The following is an 18834-nucleotide window of genomic DNA, read 5'->3' as shown; positions in this document are numbered from 1 at the left end:
TCAATGTAAGCTAAATATGATGTGGTTGTCCACGGTACTTATTTCTCGGTGTGTGTGTTGTGTGTGTGTGTGTGTGTGAGTGTGCAAGTCTAAAAAATGTGTTGACTCACCCTACTTGTAGAGAAACCGTCACACCCTGATCTGTTTCACCTGACCTCGTTATTGTCTCCACCCCCTCCAGGTGTTGCTTGTTTTCCCCAGTGTATTTATCCCTGTGTTTCCTGTCTCTCTGTGCCAGTTCGTCTTGTATGTCCAAGCCTACCGGCAGTTTTCCCGTTTTCCTACTTTGCATTTTCTCCTTTTGCCAGTCCTCCCGGTTCTGACCCTTGCTTGTTTTCTGGACTCCATGTCCGCCCGCTTGACCATTCTGCCTGCCTTGACCTCGAGCCTGCCTGCCCTTCGGTACCTCCTGAACTCTGAACTGGTTTTGACCTTTTGCCTGTCCACGACCATTCTCTTGCCTACTCCCTTTGGATTTATGATTTATTAAACATCTTAAACTCCAACCATCTGCCTCCTGTGTCTGCATCTGGGTCCCGCCTTGTGTCATGATAGAAACAACAATGCCATCCTCCTCTTTCATGTTGTCTAAACGGTCCATGACTCTGTCATACAGTCCACGCTTTTAGTTTTTGTTGTCCTAGGCTACCTGGCTAAAATACTTGCTCGCTAGCCTAACTTCCTTTCATGGGCAACGATACGCCAAACCAGCTAGTTTACATTAGCATACTAATACTGCATTTATGGTTGGATCAGAATTGCGTTATAATCAGTACTGAGAATTAAGTAAAGTCCACATCTCCATCTATGGCTAATTTAGGAAAGGGACGACTTTAGCTAGCTAGCTAGCCACTGGAGGACAACAACACAACGAGACGCATTGATTGGTCTGAAGCCAAGTCCAAACTTGTTTCCCTTCACACTTTTTCTTGGGTGTGCCAGGATCATTCACAGCTGCGCTCAATCAGTTTAGCTCAACGCTGATTGGCTATTATTATTTTTTTTAAATTAGGCCAAATGCTCGCTGGCTTCCCTATCATTCAATGCTACAGGAGGAAAAAATATCATACTCTTTCTGACCAGACAGCCTGAGATAGATATGCTACACATACTGAGACAGAGGGGTGTTGTTTCGATCGCTCTGGATGAAGGTGGTGGTGGTGGTGAAGGTGGTTGTGGTGTTGAAGGTGGTGGTGGAGGTTGTGAAGGTGGTGGTGGTGGTGTTGAAGGTTGTTGTGGTGTTGAAGGCAGTGCTTGTGGTGGTGTAGAAGGTGGTGGTGGTGGAGGTTGTGAAGGTGGTGGTGGTGTTGAAGGTTGTTGTGGTGTTGAAGGTAGTGCTTGTGGTGGTGTAGAAGGTGGTGAAGGTGGTGGTGGTGGTGGAGGTTGTGAAGGTGGTGGTGGTAGTGGTGTTGAAGGTGGTGGTGTTGGAGGAATTGTTGGTGAAGGTGGGGTGGTGGAGGTTGTGATGGTGGTGGTGAAGGTGTTGAAGGTGGTGGTGGTGTTGAAGGTGGTGGTGGAGGTGGTGAAGGTGGTGAATGTGGTGGTATGTGTAATGCTAGCCTCCATATATTTTAGCCTAGAGAGGGAGCTGTCTCCTAGAGTATCATAGAGGAAGCACGCAAACTCACTTTCAAAACCTCCTCACTCCCCGTCCCCTCCTTCAATCACCCCTCCTTCAATCATCCCTTCCTCTCATCTCTCCTCAGGTCTTCAGCATGCCCTAGGCTGCTCTCAATTTTCAGCACCTTACACCCAACCCACTACAAAGTAACAATTAACTGCCCCCCCCCCCCCCCCCAGACTCATTGTCTGACTATAGATTGCTAATGGAGGCACAGGTACTAGTCCATGACAAAAGCAGCCTCGCTCTGCTTTTGCACCTGCTATGAGAAATGTCAGTGTTCACCTTCTCAAAAAGACCCTTATCCAGTGCTTGAATTTTTGAAAGAATAGCCTGGTGTATATGTACATATTCTCATTCACCCCTTTAGATTTGTGTGTATTAGGTAGTTGTTGGGGAATTGTTAGATTACTTGTTAGATATTACTGCACTGTCAGAACTAAAAGCACAAGCATTTCGCTACACTCGCATTAACATCTGCTAATCATGTGAATGTGACCAATACAATTTCATTTGATTTGATTTGGTATAATACTTTCTTACACCACAAGGGGCAGCAGAGTACACTGCATCCCTCTGCATTTTAACAGGTGGATTTTGTTCTGTTAGCATAGTGTTTACGGAACTTTGATATACACACACACACACACACACACACACACACACACACACACACACACACACACACACACACACACACACACACACACACACACACACACACACACACACCTACCTCCTGGTGAGTAAACAGGCTGTGCACACCTGTCACATTCACTCTGTGGGTTTGCTCTGAGTATTGTCACAGCACAGCTTGAGGCTTAGTATTAATCTGCTGTATTAAAGAACACCAGCCACTCATTAGTCAGTAGCATTAGATATGTGCCTGAGTGTGTGTGTGAGAGAGAGAGAGAAAGCGAGTGAGGAGTAACCCAGGCCTAAATCACAAAATCATCAGACCATACATATGTCTACGGGGAAACCCCACAAATTAACTTCCTGTCTGTATGAAATCCTTGGCACTGTGAACACCAGCAAGTGTAATATAGCAAGACTTTCTAATGTGGTTCTGTTTCCATTCACGTTCTGATCAAGTGTCTGAAAATACCATACACTAGTATTTGCAAGCGACCAGAACATGCTCATTGTAATGACGGAGACAAATAACTTTCTGTGTGCGCTGTGTGCTATTGCATCTGGGTTTCTTCCAACAAGACACCTCTCCTCTCCTCTCCTAGATATTGTTTGTCAGAGTTCTACGCCTCAGTACACTCGTTCACCTCACACACTCAGTCCATTTTCTCTCCGCCCTATTTCCTTCCTCAGCGATCAAAGCCTCCCTCCTTGGCTGCCTCACTCCCCCAGGCACGTCCCTGCCTCCCCTGGTCTACGCGATTGTCTTACAGGCACTCCGTGAACACTCCATGGGGCCCTTGTCCCATATCCCCCCTTCACCGTTCCCCCCCAGGCGACACCCCCGTTGCTCCCCTCCTAGCACTGATTTACGGGGATTGGCTGCCTCTGTCACAGTGTGTGATTGCGACCTGGGTTTGACCCGCCCGGGATATATATCGTCCCCGGGTTATCTACATAATGCACAGGGAGAGGTTGAGAAAGCCATCAGAGAGTGAAAGAGAGAGAGAGAGCGAGACGGAAGGAGTGAGGGAGGGAAGGAGGGAAGGAGAAGGAGGGGAGAAGAGATTCACAGTCCCATTAGCTAGAAGACAATGGTGCTGGCTAAATGACTGGAGAGAATGTAGTTGTTTATCGAGGGCCAGAGAGAGGCTACAGTCAGTTCTGCTCCTGCTGTGTTGTTGAGGTAAAGGCTGAACTGGTTTCTCTGTCTGTCCCTCTATCCCTCTGTCCTTGTTTTAACACAGTCATACCAAGGAAAACACTCGGAGTATGCTTGTGTGTGTGGGGACCAGACGTCCTGACCAGGATAGTAAACCAAGGGAAATTCAGACAAGCGGGGACATTTTGCCGGTCCCCACAACAAAAAGGGCTATTTTAGGCTTAGGGGTTAGGTTTAGGGTTAGGGTTAGAATTAGGGTTAGGGTAAGAATTAGGGTTGGGAGTTAGGGTTAGGGGTTACGGTTAAGGTTAGGGTAAGGTTAAGGGCTAGGGTTAGGGGTTAGGGAAATTGGGATTTTGAATGGGAATAAATTGTTTGGTCCCCACAATGATAGTAAAACAAATGTGTGTGTGTCCTTGAGAGATTGTGTGTGTGTGTGTCTGTGAGTGTATTTGAGTGAATAGCTGTATGTGAATACCTGCATTGGAGTGAATGTGTGTCATGTGTCAGTATATTACCATGTCGGTGTATGAATGTGACTGTGTGTGTCAGTGAGTATCTCACAGATATTGTCGTTCGGTGTGTAGCAGCACCTGTGTAACGGTTGTGATGAATGCAGCTCTTAACAGCATTCAGCTAAAAACCTGGGCCCATTGATCATCTCCCGTTGCACGATGATGCGTAATCCCCACCTATAATGCCTCTTTCATAATCATCTTGACAGGTCCTTGCAACGCACGCAAATAAAGAGAAGGAACAGATGAAGGTGCACGCCATCCCGTTTTCAGGAAGCGGTCCATTATGACACATTTCCCCTATTTGTTTACGATGGTGAACGATCCATTATCCAGATGGCGAGAAGGAGAAGCCTTCAGCAGGGATGCTGCTGGTGTGTTTGACGCTACGGTTGTCTACAGGCGGCATGCATGCACACATAAACACACACACACACGCACTTACACACACACAGTAACAATAATAAACAGCTGTTGCCTCTTTTGTCTGCATACAGGCAGGAATTTCTGCATGTTGGGTTGTCTCTGGCCAGCTATTGAACAGCTGAGGCCTACAGATGTCTGACGGTACCCAACGACATTTACATTTTGGAGAAGCAGAGTTTTAACTCTCTTGATTTGTTTCATTTATCAATATAATTTATTAGTGTTGTTGTCGAATCACTGAACATCTAGTCCAAACTGAGTCAGTTAAAGTCACTGAGTGGAGTCGGACTGTAACACTATCAGTTGGATTGATCTTTATGATTCTGATGTGAGAGTGTTAAAAAACGATATGTGTATTGTTTATTCCCTCTAGTGTTTATTCCCTCTAGTGTTTTTGGTCTAAGATATTTTATTTCTCCATGGGGCATACCTGCTCAGATAAAGGTTTTGAGTCACTGACCTGAGAATTTGTCGTGACTTGTGTAAAAGCTCTAGAACTAAAGCATATCGAGTTCACAAAGAGATATGTCAGCGATTATATGACTTGAGTTATTTGTGGTAAGAAAAATATTATTTCAACAGTAGTGTAATTATGTCGCTTTTAAAGTCGTAAGATAAGGCGTGAGAGTGATACTGCACTTGAAAAGAAAGGCAATGTACGAACCACTGAGAAATCCATGAACATCAACGAGCAGAGAAATACAATTACATTTAAAGCTCTTTCTTTCCTCCATGAACATCAACGAGCAGAGAAATACAATTACATTTAAAGCTCTTTCTTTCCTCCATGAACATCAACGAGCAGAGAAATACAATTACATTTAAAGCTCTTTCTTTCCTCCATGAACATCAACGAGCAGAGAAATACAATTACATTTAAAGCTCTTTCTTTCCTCCATGAACATCAACGTAGACATCTTTAAAATGACTTCTAAACTGCTTCTCAACTGAGCAGTCATGCATTGAGGGAAATTCAAAGCAATGGAAAACAGAATCGCTCAACTCCTATTTCTCAGGAGACTAAACTACATTTTTAAAGCGGGGTCTATGTTATTGATTGTCTGTTTGTCTGTTTGCTGCTGTTTAAACTACTGTGGAAGGTGAACGCTGCATTTCAGCAGTTTTTTTGTTGCTAACGCATCATGCATGTGTCATTTGTGGGAAATTGTGCATTTGAAGAGGAGAGGTGGGTTGTGGAAATGGCACCTGATATGACCTCCATTTTAGAGAATGGTTACAGGGATAATGAAAACCCCGGGAGGTAAAGAGTCCTGCCTGCTCCCCAGCCCCAACACACACACACACACACACACACACACACACACACACACACACACACACACACACACACACACACACACACACACACACACACACACACACACACACACACACACACTCACACTCACACCTTACTTCCCCAGGTCTGACATTAGAGGGATGAGTGACAGGAATGACAAGACGTGTGTCTGTGTGCTAAGAACTCTTGTGTGTCATTAGGCTAATATTTATTCACCCAAACCTCCATGCAAGTCTAGTGCCCTTCTCATGCTTTTACCACAAGTGTGGCCTACAGAACAAAACCCCCTAACAGAAAGCTCTGCCTGCCTTATGTTTGTGTTGTGCACTTACACACTCCCCTTGGCCCTCTCTTTGGCACCACTTCTCTCATTCATGGCTGTGGGAGCGGGAACACATGGATTCATCTGTAAAGCCCGGGCCCAGACTGTGTCCATATCCCCTCTCCCCCCTGCCTGGACCACAGACATGGGCTTTATTGACTGGTTTTATTCCTCCTTCACGATGGGTCTCAGAGTAGCAGAGCACAACCCACTCAGGGTGGCTCCCCCATTAGAAGCACATCATCTGCCATGATTAGATACTTCTTTTTTTATCTGAGCCCCCCCCCCTTACTTCACTATATCTATCTCGCCTCTATGCCTTTCAGTGGGGCTGTTGAGAATAGAAAAAACCCCAGCTCCAGTAGCCTCTCACTGCTGTTGCCTTTTGTACAGCATCTCTCCTCTCCTGTCCTCTGACTGGTTCCCACTGAATGGGGCCTAATTGGCAGAGGATAGAACAGGACAGAACACACAATTTCTTGTCTCTCATTAGCCACCTGCTGACTTCGTGATATTTTCTCTACTGAACACTGACAGCCAACGGTGTTGCTCATCTCCATCATGACACCTGTCGAGTTGAGCCTTGTAAACTTTTCACCTGTTTGTACCACTTTTGTCGACTCCTCGGTGGACACATTTGTAGCATGCATTACCATGAAAATGAAATGAAACACTGCCCCTCATAGAAAGTAAATTATGAAACTATGAAATAATGTGTTAATGTATGTACTTGGCCGCGACTATGTAAAGACACTGTATTGAGATGATAATTGCCTTTCAGACAGTATATAGCAGGAATGGGTGTGGACAGGAGGCATGTCCAACCCAGAGGTGCCATCTTGAATAAACTGCAGGCCCATTGTTTGGTGAGAGCCTAGCTAGCAATGTTTGATAGCCTAGCTAGCATTGTTCGCAATACAGAGGGATTTCAGGCCTCTTTTCTTCCATTTCCCACATTGTTTAGGTGAAAATAGACATTGTTCAGAGCTGTCTATTTCCATTGAACCTTTTGGATTTCTGTTTGAATTTTGACTTTATACCTTCCGTTGAGATCACCTTATTGTATTTTTTTTTTCATCTATTCTTTCCATTGAATTACGTATTTCCTTGGACTTCCATCCAGAGACTCAAATACTGAACCAGAGGTTCTGGTAGGGTACCTTTGGACTGCTGGCTCTGTTTCTGTTCTATTTAGGATGTCCCTATCAATTCACTATTATTGCACGGACCAAGTTCCTCAATCTTTAAATTATGGCAAGTTTGTTGTTAATGCAAGTTTGTTACACACTGGATTGTGTGTGTGTTGACAACTCCCCCCTCCCTCCCCCTCCCTCCCTCCCTCCCTCCCTCCCTGCCTCCCTCCCTCCCCCATACACACACACACACACACACACACACACACACACACACACACACACACACACACACACACACACACACACACACACACACACACACACACACACACACACACACACACACACACACTTGGCTCTAATTTAACAGTAGCCAGCAGAGCAGTCATTATTAAGGAACGTATTTCACTGTGGACAGGGAGGGAGGGATGGAGGAAAGGAGGGAGTTATGGATAGAGGGAGGGAAGGAGGGAGTTATGGATAGAGGGAGGGAAGGAGGGCGGAGGGGTTTGTAATGGATGCTGTGACCAGTAATTAGGCTCCAGTCCTGTGTTAAAATGTGGCGAATTTGGGAGAGCCATTTAGGGAAATAATGAGTCTCCAGCAGTTTATTGATACCACTTTCTATACTTTCCCAATGTGATCCTCCTCGGGTCCCTCAGCACACTTTCCCCACCCTCAGGGGCTCCCCCAACAGTCATCGCCACTAATTAATTGAAATTAGGGCAGATCAAATGCATTTCAACTTTTCTCATATGAGAGAAGTACCTGAGGGAATTCATTTCCAATTTAGAAACTTGGGGTTTTCTGTCTGCTTAAATAGTGTTAAACGAGGGCTATTAATATGGGGGCGGGCACTAATCTAGGGCCATTGTGCCTGTTGTCCTTGTTGATTCATTTGGATTCGGTGGCATTCGTAACCCAGGTCGCCCACTCTGGGCTTGATTGCTTTGCCACCAAACCATTTCTTAGTGTCCACAGCTGATTGGGTTCTATGGTGTCTAATGAAGTCGAGAATTGAGACTTCTGATTGCACTTTCCAAGTCCTCCTTTATCTTTTTCTCCTATGCCTGTGCTCCATTGGAAAGCGGGTGTTGAGGATCTGAATATTCACCATCATCGTAACGTTACAGAGGGCAACCTGGTTTACCTCTGTCTGTTTGTCTCTGTCACTCCTCTTCTCTCTCTCTTTCTCTCAATTTCAATGCAATTCAATTCAAGAGGCATTATTGGTATGGGAAAGATATGCTAACATTGCCAAAGCAAGGGAAGTAGATAATAAACAAAAGTGAAATAAACAATAAAAATGAACAGTAAACATTACACTTACAGAAGTTCCAAAAATAATAAAGACATTTCAAATGTCATAGTATGTGCAAATAGTTAAAGTACAAAAGGGAAAATAAATAAACATAAATATGGGTTGTATTTACAATGGTGTTTGTTCTTCACTGCCCTTTTCTTGTGGCTAAAGGTCACAAATCTTTCTGCTGTGATGGCACACTGTGGTAGTTCATCCAGTAGATATGGGTGTTTATCAAAATTGGGTTTGTTTTCTAATTCTTTGTGGTTCTGTGTAATCTGATGGAAATATGTGTTTCTAATATGGTCATACTGTCAGTGTCAGTATTGTGGAGGTGAGGATAGAGTCAAGCAGAGGACACAGAACTGAGTCAAATAACGTACTTTACTCAAAATCCACGCAGGGATAAACAATCCTGACATAAAACAACTAACACGACGACAAGAAAACAATCACGCACAAAACATCATGAGAACCAGAGGGTTAAATAGGGAAATAATCATAACGAGATGGGAACCAGGTGTGAACAATCAAGACATAATAAATGGAAAAAGAAACGTGGATCGGTGGTAGCTAGAAAGCTGGTGACGATGACCGCCCGAACAAGGAGAGGCACCAACTTCGGCAGAAGTCGTGACACATACGTTTGGCAAGAGGATAGGAAGTACAGCTCAGTTTCCACCTCATTTTTGTGGGCAGTGTGCACATAGCCTGTCTACTCTTGAGAGCCAGGAGTGCTGCCTACCTTGAACTTTCTCAATAGCAAGGCTATGCTCACTGAGTCTGTACATAGTCAAAGCTTTCCTTAAGTTTGGGTCAGTCACAGTGGTCAGGTGTTCTGCCACTGTGTACTCTCTGTTTAGGGCCAAATAGCATTCTAGTTTGCTCAGTTTTTTGGTTAGTTATTTCCATTGTGTCAAGTAATTATCTTTTTGTTTTCTCATGATTTGGTTGCGTCTAATTGAGATGATGTCCTGGGGCTCTGTGGGGTCTTTTTCTATTTGTGAACAGAGCCCCAGGATCAGCTTGCTTAGGGGACACTTTACCAGATTCATCTCTCTGTAGGTTATGGCTTTGTTATGGAAGGTTTGGGAATCACGTATCTTTTCTGGATTTTGATAATTAGCGGGTATTGGCCTAATTCTGCTCTGCAAGCATTATTTGGTGTTTTACGTTGTACACAGAGGATATCTTTGCAGAATTCTGGTGTTTGTCCCATTGTATGAATTATTGGTTGGTGAGTGGACCCCAGACCTCACAACCACAAAGGGCATTGGGTTATATAACTGATTCAAGTATTTTTAATTGATATGTCCAATTTTATGTTTCTTTTGATGGCAAAGAAGGCCTTTCTTACCTTGTCTCTCAGCTCTTTCACATCGTTTTTTGTGTGCTCTAGGGCTTCCAAACTATTACAGACTACAAAGGAAAGCACAGCCGCGAGCTGCCCAGTGACACGAGCCTACCAGACGAGCTAAATCACTTCTACGGTCGCTACGAGGCAAGCAACACTGAGGCATGCATGAGAGCATCAGCCGTTCTGGACGACTGTGTGACCACGCTCTCCGTAGCCAACGTGAGTAAGACCTTTAAACAGGTCAACATACACAAGGCTGCGGTGCCAGACGGATTACCAGGACGTGTGCTCCGGGCATGTGCTGACCAACTGGCAGGTGTCTTCACTGACATTTTCAACATGTCCCTGATTATGTCTGTAATACCAACATGTTTCAAGCAGACCACCCCCAAAGCTCATCACTAAGCTAAGGATCCTGGGACTAAACACCTCCCTCTGCAACTGGATCCTGGACTTCCTGATGGGTCGCCCCCAGGTGGGGAGGTTAGGTAGCAACACATCTGCCATGCTGATCCTCAACACTGGAGCTCCCCAGGGGTGCGTGCTCAGTCCCCTCCTGTACTCCCTGTTCACCCACAACCGCATGGCCAAGCACGACTCAAACACCATCATTAAGTTTGCAGACGACACAACAGTGGTAGGCCTGATCACCGACAATGACGAGACAGCATATAGGGAGGAAGTCAGAGACCTGGCCGGGTGGTGCCAGAATAACAACCTATCCCTCAACATAACCAAGACTAAGGAGATTATTGTGGACTACAGGAAAAGGAGGACCGAGCACACCCCCCTTCTCATCGACGGAGCTGTAGTGGAGCAGGTTGAGAGCTTCAAGTTCCTTGGTGTCCACATCAACAACAAACTAGAATAGTCCAAACACACCAAGACAGTTGTGAAGAGGGCACGACAAAGCCTATTCCCCATCAGGAAACTAAAAAGATTTGGCATGGGTCATGAGATCCTCAAAAGGTTCTACTGTTGCAACATCTAGAGCATCCTGCCTGGTACGGAAATTGCTTGGCCTCTGACTGCAAGGTACCACAGAGGGTAGTGCGTACGGCCCAGTACATCACTGGGGCAAAGGTGCCTGTCATCCAGGACCTCCACACCAGGCGGTGTCAGAGGAAGGCCCTAAAAATTGTCAAAGACCCCAGCCACCCCAGTCATAGACTGTTCTCTCTACTACCGCATGGCATGCGGTACCGGAGTGCCAAGTCTAGGACAAAAAGGCTTCTCCACAGTTTTTACCCCCAAGCCATAAGACTCCTGAACAGGTAATCAAATGGCTACCTGGACTATTTGCATTGTGTGCCCCCCACCCAACCCCTCTTTTTACGCTTCTGATACTCTCTGTTTATCATATATGCATAGTCACTTTAACTATACATTCATGTACATACTACCTCAATTGGGCCAACCAACCAGTGCTCCCGCACATTGGCTAACCGGGCTATCTGCATTGTGTCCCACCCACCACCCACCAACCCCTGTTTTACGCTACTGCTACTCTCTGTTCATCATATATGCATAGTCACTTTAACCATACCTACATGTACATACTACCTCAATCAGCCCAACTAACCGGTGTCTGTATGTACCCTCGCTACTTTTATAGCCTCGCTACTGTATATAGCCTGTCTTTTTACTGTTGTTTTATTTCTTTACCTACCTATTGTTCACCTAATACCTTTTTTGCAGTATTGGTTAGAGCCTGTAAGTAAGCATTTCACTGAAAGGTCTACACCTATTGTATTCAGCGCACGTGACAAATAAACTTTGATTTGATTTGTATTTGTGGTCCTGGCAACTGGAATTTTTTAGGAACACCATTATTTTTGTGTTACTGACATTTACTGTCAGGGCCCAGGTCTGACAGAATCTGTGCAGAAGATCTAGGTGCTGCTGTAGGCCCTCCTTGGTTGCGGACAGAAGCACCAGATCATCAGCAAACAGTAGACATTGGACTTCAGATTCTAGTAGGGTGAGGCCGGGTGCTGCAGACTGTTCTAGTGCCCTCGCCAATTCGTTGATATATATGTTGAAGATGTTGGGGCTTAAGCTGCAACCCTGTCTCACCCCACGGCCCTGTGGAAAGAAATGTGTCTGTTCTCTTTCACTCCTCTCCCCTCTCTCTCTATCTCTCTGCCTCCCTCTCTCTCTCTCTCTCTACCCACTCCCCTCTCTCCCCCTCTCTCTCTCTACCCTCTCCTCTCTCCCCCTCTCTCTCCATCCTCTCCTCTCCTCTCTCTCGCTCACTCTGTCTCTACCCCTACCTTCTCTCTCTACCCTCTCCTCTCTCCCCCCTCTCCCTGACTTTCTCTCTCTCTCTCTCTCTCTCTCTCTCTCTCTCTCTCCCTACAACAGTTATGAGCTCTTGTGTTTTATGTATAAGCTCTTTCCATCAAAAGTGTGTGTCTACGCATACGCATTTGTCTGTGTGTGTGTTGGTCCCTTGGGTACCTTCAACGAGGTTCACACAGGTTATAGTCAGGTGCTAAACCCTGTTATAAACCGCAAGCCACCTGAGAGCACTGTACTGCGTTATCTCTGCTTGCTACGCCCAGCCAAAATACAATAGTGTCACTAATAGTGGTCCACCCAATCCAATCAAGTCATGTCAGATCAGTATTTTAAGATATGAAACAATGTTGCTATTTCAAAGTATTGAAAGAGGGCCAAGGTATTTGTGTATCAGTTGGCCCAGAAAGAGTGGGGAGGAAGATGGAGGAGAAGAAAATAACTGGTCCGCCGTACGTCTTATTTAAAAGTCAATCGTTCCCTCTTTTGTCCTGATTAAAAGGCCTTATTGGCATCTACATCTGTATTAACATGGCTGCCAGTGACCCGGCTACTGTGCGTCCGGCTGGGGGAAAGCCCTGACAGATTTATTCACAAAAGGCGGGCGGCTCCACACTTGTCACAGGGACTCAGGGGCCCACTGCCTCAGGGCTGGGGAGGAGTGGACCTGGGGACTCCCTACTCACACATATACACACACACAGGCACACAAACTCACACCACAGGGGCAGGATTAACCCCCGCGCCGCCACAATAGGCACACATGTCCCCTAGGCCAGGGCCGGCCCATTGAAGCCCATGTTACTTACATCCTAATAAGGATTACGTTTAATGAACTGGAAGGAGTTAACAATAACTGAAGTAGTCCTTTATTAAGCAGGCCCTAATTCCATTTGGTGTTGTTGTCCCCCCCCCCCCCCTTTATTTTCCTTTTCTGGCCTGGCTCTATTTGAAAACAAGGTGTAATCCTCTTGACTATCAAAGGTGGTGAAAGAGTATGAATTCAGACTGGCTGGGCTCACCCTCTCCTCTCTTCTCCTGGGCCAGGGACAGATTAGTCCACAGTCACACTCAAAATTATAAGGGGTTCTGTGGAGGACGAGCCTGCTGATACCATCTGCTCCTTCTGGAGTCTACACCATATCAATACGGCCTCAATACAGCCTCAATACACACAGACACACTCTCAGTAAATGCTTTCACATCACACCAACACACATGTACAAACACACATCACACCAACACACATGTACAAACACACATCACACCAACACACATGTATAAACACACCTCACACATGTATAAACACACCTCACACCAACACACATGTATAAACACACCTCACACCAACACACATGTACAAACACACCTCACACCAACACACATGTATAAACACACCTCACACCAACACACATGTACAAACACACATCACACCAACACACATGTATAAACACACATCACACCAACACACATGTATAAACACACATCACACCAACACACATGTATAAACACACATCACACATGTATAAACACACATCACACCAACACACATGTACAAACACACATCACACCAACACACATGTACAAACACACCTCACACCAACACACATGTATAAACACACCTCACACCAACACACATGTATAAACACACCTCACACATGTATAAACACACATCACACCAACACACATGTATAAACACACATCACACCAACACACATGTATAAACACACCTCACACCAACACACATGTATAAACACACCTCACACCAACACACATGTATAAACACACCTCACACCAACACACATGTATAAACACACATCACACCAACACACATGTATAAACACACATCACACCAACACACATGTATAAACACACATCACACATGTATAAACACACATCACACCAACACACATGTACAAACACACATCACACCAACACACATGTACAAACACACCTCACACCAACACACATGTATAAACACACATCACACCAACACACATGTATAAACACACCTCCCACCAACACACATGTATAAACACACCTCCCACCAACACACATGTATAAACACACCTCACACCAACACACATGTATAAACACACATCACACCAACACACATGTATAAACACACATCACACCAACACACATGTATAAACACACCTCACACATGTATAAACACACCTCACACCAACACACATGTATAAACACACCTCACACCAACACACATGTATAAACACACATCACACCAACACACATGTATAAACACACATCACACCAACACACGTGTATAAACACACATCACACATGTATAAACACACATCACACCAACACACATGTACAAACACACATCACACCAACACACATGTACAAACACACCTCACACCAACACACATGTATAAACACACATCACACCAACACACATGTATAAACACACCTCACACCAACACACATGTATAAACACACCTCACACCAACATTATACACACCTCACACACACATGTATAAACACACCTCACACCAACACACATGTATAAACACACCTCACACCAACACACATGTATAAACACACCTCACACCAACACACATGTATAAACACACATCACACCAACACACATGTATAAACACACCTCACACCAACACACATGTATAAACACACCTCACACCAACACACATGTATAAACACACCTCACACCAACACACATGTATAAACACACATCACACCAACACACATGTATAAACACACATCACACCAACACACATGTATAAACACACCTCACACATGTATAAACACACATCACACCAACACACATGTATAAACACATGCACACAGTCTGATAGATTACATGCCTTTTCTCTTTCCCACTTGATTCATTCCTTTCACATGACATGATGTATTAGAATGCGTTCAAACAAACTACTGAACTAGTTTGAATTAAATGCATCATTACTGAATACTGTATATATTATGTGATAGCCTAATGTAGCCTTCTGGGTAATATATAATAGTTTGCTGTTAATCTCAGTTATCATCAAGATGTTAATGTTGAATTTTCTCTGTAATTACTGTATGACATCAATGTGTTAATTGTTCAGATGTTTACAAAACTTTGAATGTTGTCCACATTCCATTCAGATTTTATATATTATGAAACACGAAAGTATTTTATACTCTATTTTAGATTTGTTTGTTAGTGTCTGTGTGTGTGTGTGTGTGTGTGTGTGTGCACGTGCGGTGTGTGTGTGTCTATGTCTGTGTGTGTGTGCACGTGCGGTGTGTGTGTGTCTATGTCTGTGTGTGTGCACGTGCACGTGCGGTGTGTGCGAGCGAGCATGCGCGTGTATGTATATTGTCATCCAATGTGTGTATTGTATTGTCTTTTCTCTCTGAGGACAACCTGCACGTCCCTCTTCCCTGCCCATGTGTTTTTAATTGCAGAGGCCATAGTAACACAGTGACACACTACTTAGAGAGGCATGGAGGGAGATGGAGAGGGAGACGGGGAGGAGGGAGAGAGGAAGAGGGGGAGAGGAGACAAGGGAGAGATAGAGGAAGATAACATGGAAGAGGGCTTATTGGGAGTGAGGGGGTTTCTTCTGCTCACATGATGAACCCATGGAATGTTCATAAGCAAATTAACAAACCATAATTCATACATTACATTTTACTGCTTTCTTATCTACACAGAGTAAACAATCCTACAGGTTAAAACGGGGTTCTAGTCAGGGTAGTGTTAATGTCACTGGCATAATGAATACCTGGTGTTGATGATGGTGAAACTGGAAAATGAATGGTTGACAGTTTCTTCACTCCCCCTCTTCTCCTTTTGAGTGACAGGGGCTGTTGGTCTGCTGGTTGGAAAGCCAATTACTTTTGTTGTCATCCTCAATAGTTTTTAATATACAGTACGAGTCAAACGTTTGGACACGTCTACTCATTCCAGGGGTTTTCTTTATATTTACTATTTTCTACAATGTAGAATAATAGTGAAGACATCAAAAGTATGAAATAACACATATGGAATCATTTACTAACCAAAAAAGTGGTAATGCGTTTGAGCCAATTTTGTTTTGACAAGGTAGGGGTGGTATACAGAAGATAGCCCTATTTGGTAAAAGACCAAGTCCATATTATGGCAAGAACAGCTCAAATAAGCAAAATCATTACTTTAAGACATGGTCAGTCAATACAGAAAATGTCAAGAACATTGTGCAGTTGCAAAAACCATCAAGTGCAATGATAAAACTGGCTCTCATGAGGACCGCCACAGGAAAGGAAGACCCAGAGTTACCTCTGCTGCAGAGGATAAGTTCATTAGAGTTAACTGTACCTCAGATTGCAGCCCAAATAAATGCTTCACAGAGTTCAAATAAAAGACACATCTCAACATCAACTATTCAGAGGCGACTGCGTGAATCAGGCCTTCATGGTCGAATTGCTGCAAAGAAACCACTACTAAAGGACACTAATAATAATAAGAGACTTGCTTAGGCCAAGAATGACGAGCAATGGACTTTAGACCGGTAGAAATCTGTCCTTTGGTCTGATGAGTCCACAGTTGCGATTTTTGGTTCCAACCACCGTATCTTTGTGAGACACAGAGTAGGTGAATGGATGATCTCTGCATGTGTGGTTCCCACCGTGAAGCATGGAGGAGGAGGTGTGATGGTGTGGGGCTGTTTTGCTGGTGACTTATTTACAGTTCAAGGCATGCTTAACCAACATGGCTACCACAGCATTCTGCAGCAATACGCCATCCCATCTTGTTTGCACTCAGTGGGACTATCATTCATTTTTCAACAGGACAATGACCAAAGAAACATCTGCAGGCTGTGTAAGGGCTATTTGACCAAGAAGGAGAGTGATGGAGTGCTGCATCAGATGACCTGGCCTCCACAATCACCCGACTTCAACCCAATTGAGATGATTTGCGATGAGTTGGACTGCAGAGTGAAGGAAAGCCAACAAGTGCTCAGCTTATGTGGGAACTCCTTCAAGACTGTTGGTAAAGCATTCCTTGTGAAGCTGGTTGAGAGAATGCCAATGTGTTCAAAGCTGTCATCAAAGCAAAGGGTGGCTACTTCGAAGAATCTAAAATGTAAAATATATTTGATTTGTTTAACACTTTTTTGGTTACTGCATGTGTTGATGTCTTCACTATTATGTAGAAAATAGTAAAAATAAAGAAAAACCCTTGAATGAGTAGGTGTGTCCAAACTTTTGATTGGTACTGTAGGTTTTGTCTATGTTGAAAATGCTGTTGTGACTGTATTAAATCGATTTCATCTCCTTTTTCCAACTCCTGCTTTTACACAAAAGCCAGGAGTCCGAAGTCAGGTTTCCAAAGCCAGGAGTGTGAAGCCAGGAGTACAAAGCCAGGTGTCTGAAGCCAGGAGTCCTAAACCAGGAGTCTGAAATCAGGAGTCCGAAGCCAGGAGTCCGAAGCCAGGAGTCCGAAGCCAGGAGTACAAAGCCAGGAGCCCGATGCCAGGATTACGGAGCCAGGAGTACGGAGCCAGGAGTACGGAGCCAGGAGTACGAAGCCAGGTGTACGAAGCCAGGAGTCCAAAACCACGTGTCTGAAGCCAGTGTTATACATTATGTGTCAGGTAGCCGTCAGAACATGCTCGGCCGCCAGGCTGTCGACCTCAGCAGTCTGTCTGTACCAGGTTTACCACTGTAGCCAGGGGTTAGCCTCCTAAGTGCCTTCAATTCCAAAAGCAATTGCGCCTAAGCTAACAGGCGTGTCTCTTCCAGTGGCAGGTGGGGCCAAGCTGGGTTCGGCCCCTGTCTCACTCCTCCATCTGACACCCACTGTGACCCCTCTTCTACACAGGGTCAGACATAATCACTCTCTCTGCTGACCAGACCTGACTCTGACAGACTCACCTCCACCCACATCTATTGCTCCAGAGTACACACACACATGCACACGCACGCACGCACACGCACACACAGACACACGCACACACAAGCAGAGACAGATGGATAGATGGACACACACAGAAGTGTGAGTGTGAACACACACAGAGTTGGAAAAGCAGTACCTTCAGATTGATCATTGCTCTTTTTTAGTGCACTGGATAGGCTCTCTTTGGAGGAAATATTCACTGATAAGACATACATTATGTGAAGCATTCTGTGCCAAAAACAAATCAAATTATTTAATTGAGTAAAAATTGTGTTTTCTTTAGTCTGTGTAGGACACTGCTCTCTTTAACTAAGAAGAAAGGCCAATCTCTCCTCTCTCACAAGCTCACTGAACGCAAAACATCCATTACTTACAATATGGAGAGTGTTCCCACAGTGTCTCTGTGCTCAATTCCCAATCAATCACCCCCAGAGAAACTGTGGATTGATCCCTTCTAGAATCAGTTGAATAGCTGTCATTTCACTGGGAGCTCCCTCTGATGAGAACTTGTCTGCATGCAGGACAGACATTAGATTACAAATTACAAAAAATAATGGGTCAAAAGTTTCTTACGGTTTAGTAAAAAGTTTCCTGTCCGTATGTCTCCAGCAGTCTCACCGCTAACAACGGCAGATATCAATAGTCTATGGCTAGGTTCAGTCTGTTATATCTGGTGTAATTCTCCTGTCTTATCTGGTGTCCTGTGTGAATTTAAGTATGCTCCCTCTAATTCTCTCTCTCCCTCTCTACCTCCCCTCCCGGAGGACCTGAGCCCTAGGATCATGCCTCAGGACTCCCTGGCTTGATGACTCCTGGCTGTCCCCAGTCCACCTGGTCGTGCTGCTGCTCCAGTTTC

This window comes from Salmo trutta, chromosome 13 (genome assembly GCF_901001165.1).
Source record: "Salmo trutta chromosome 13, fSalTru1.1, whole genome shotgun sequence".
NCBI classification, from domain to species: domain Eukaryota; kingdom Metazoa; phylum Chordata; class Actinopteri; order Salmoniformes; family Salmonidae; genus Salmo; species Salmo trutta.
The sequence above is the reverse complement of the archived record's forward strand: the minus strand, read 5'-3'. Positions refer to the sequence as shown.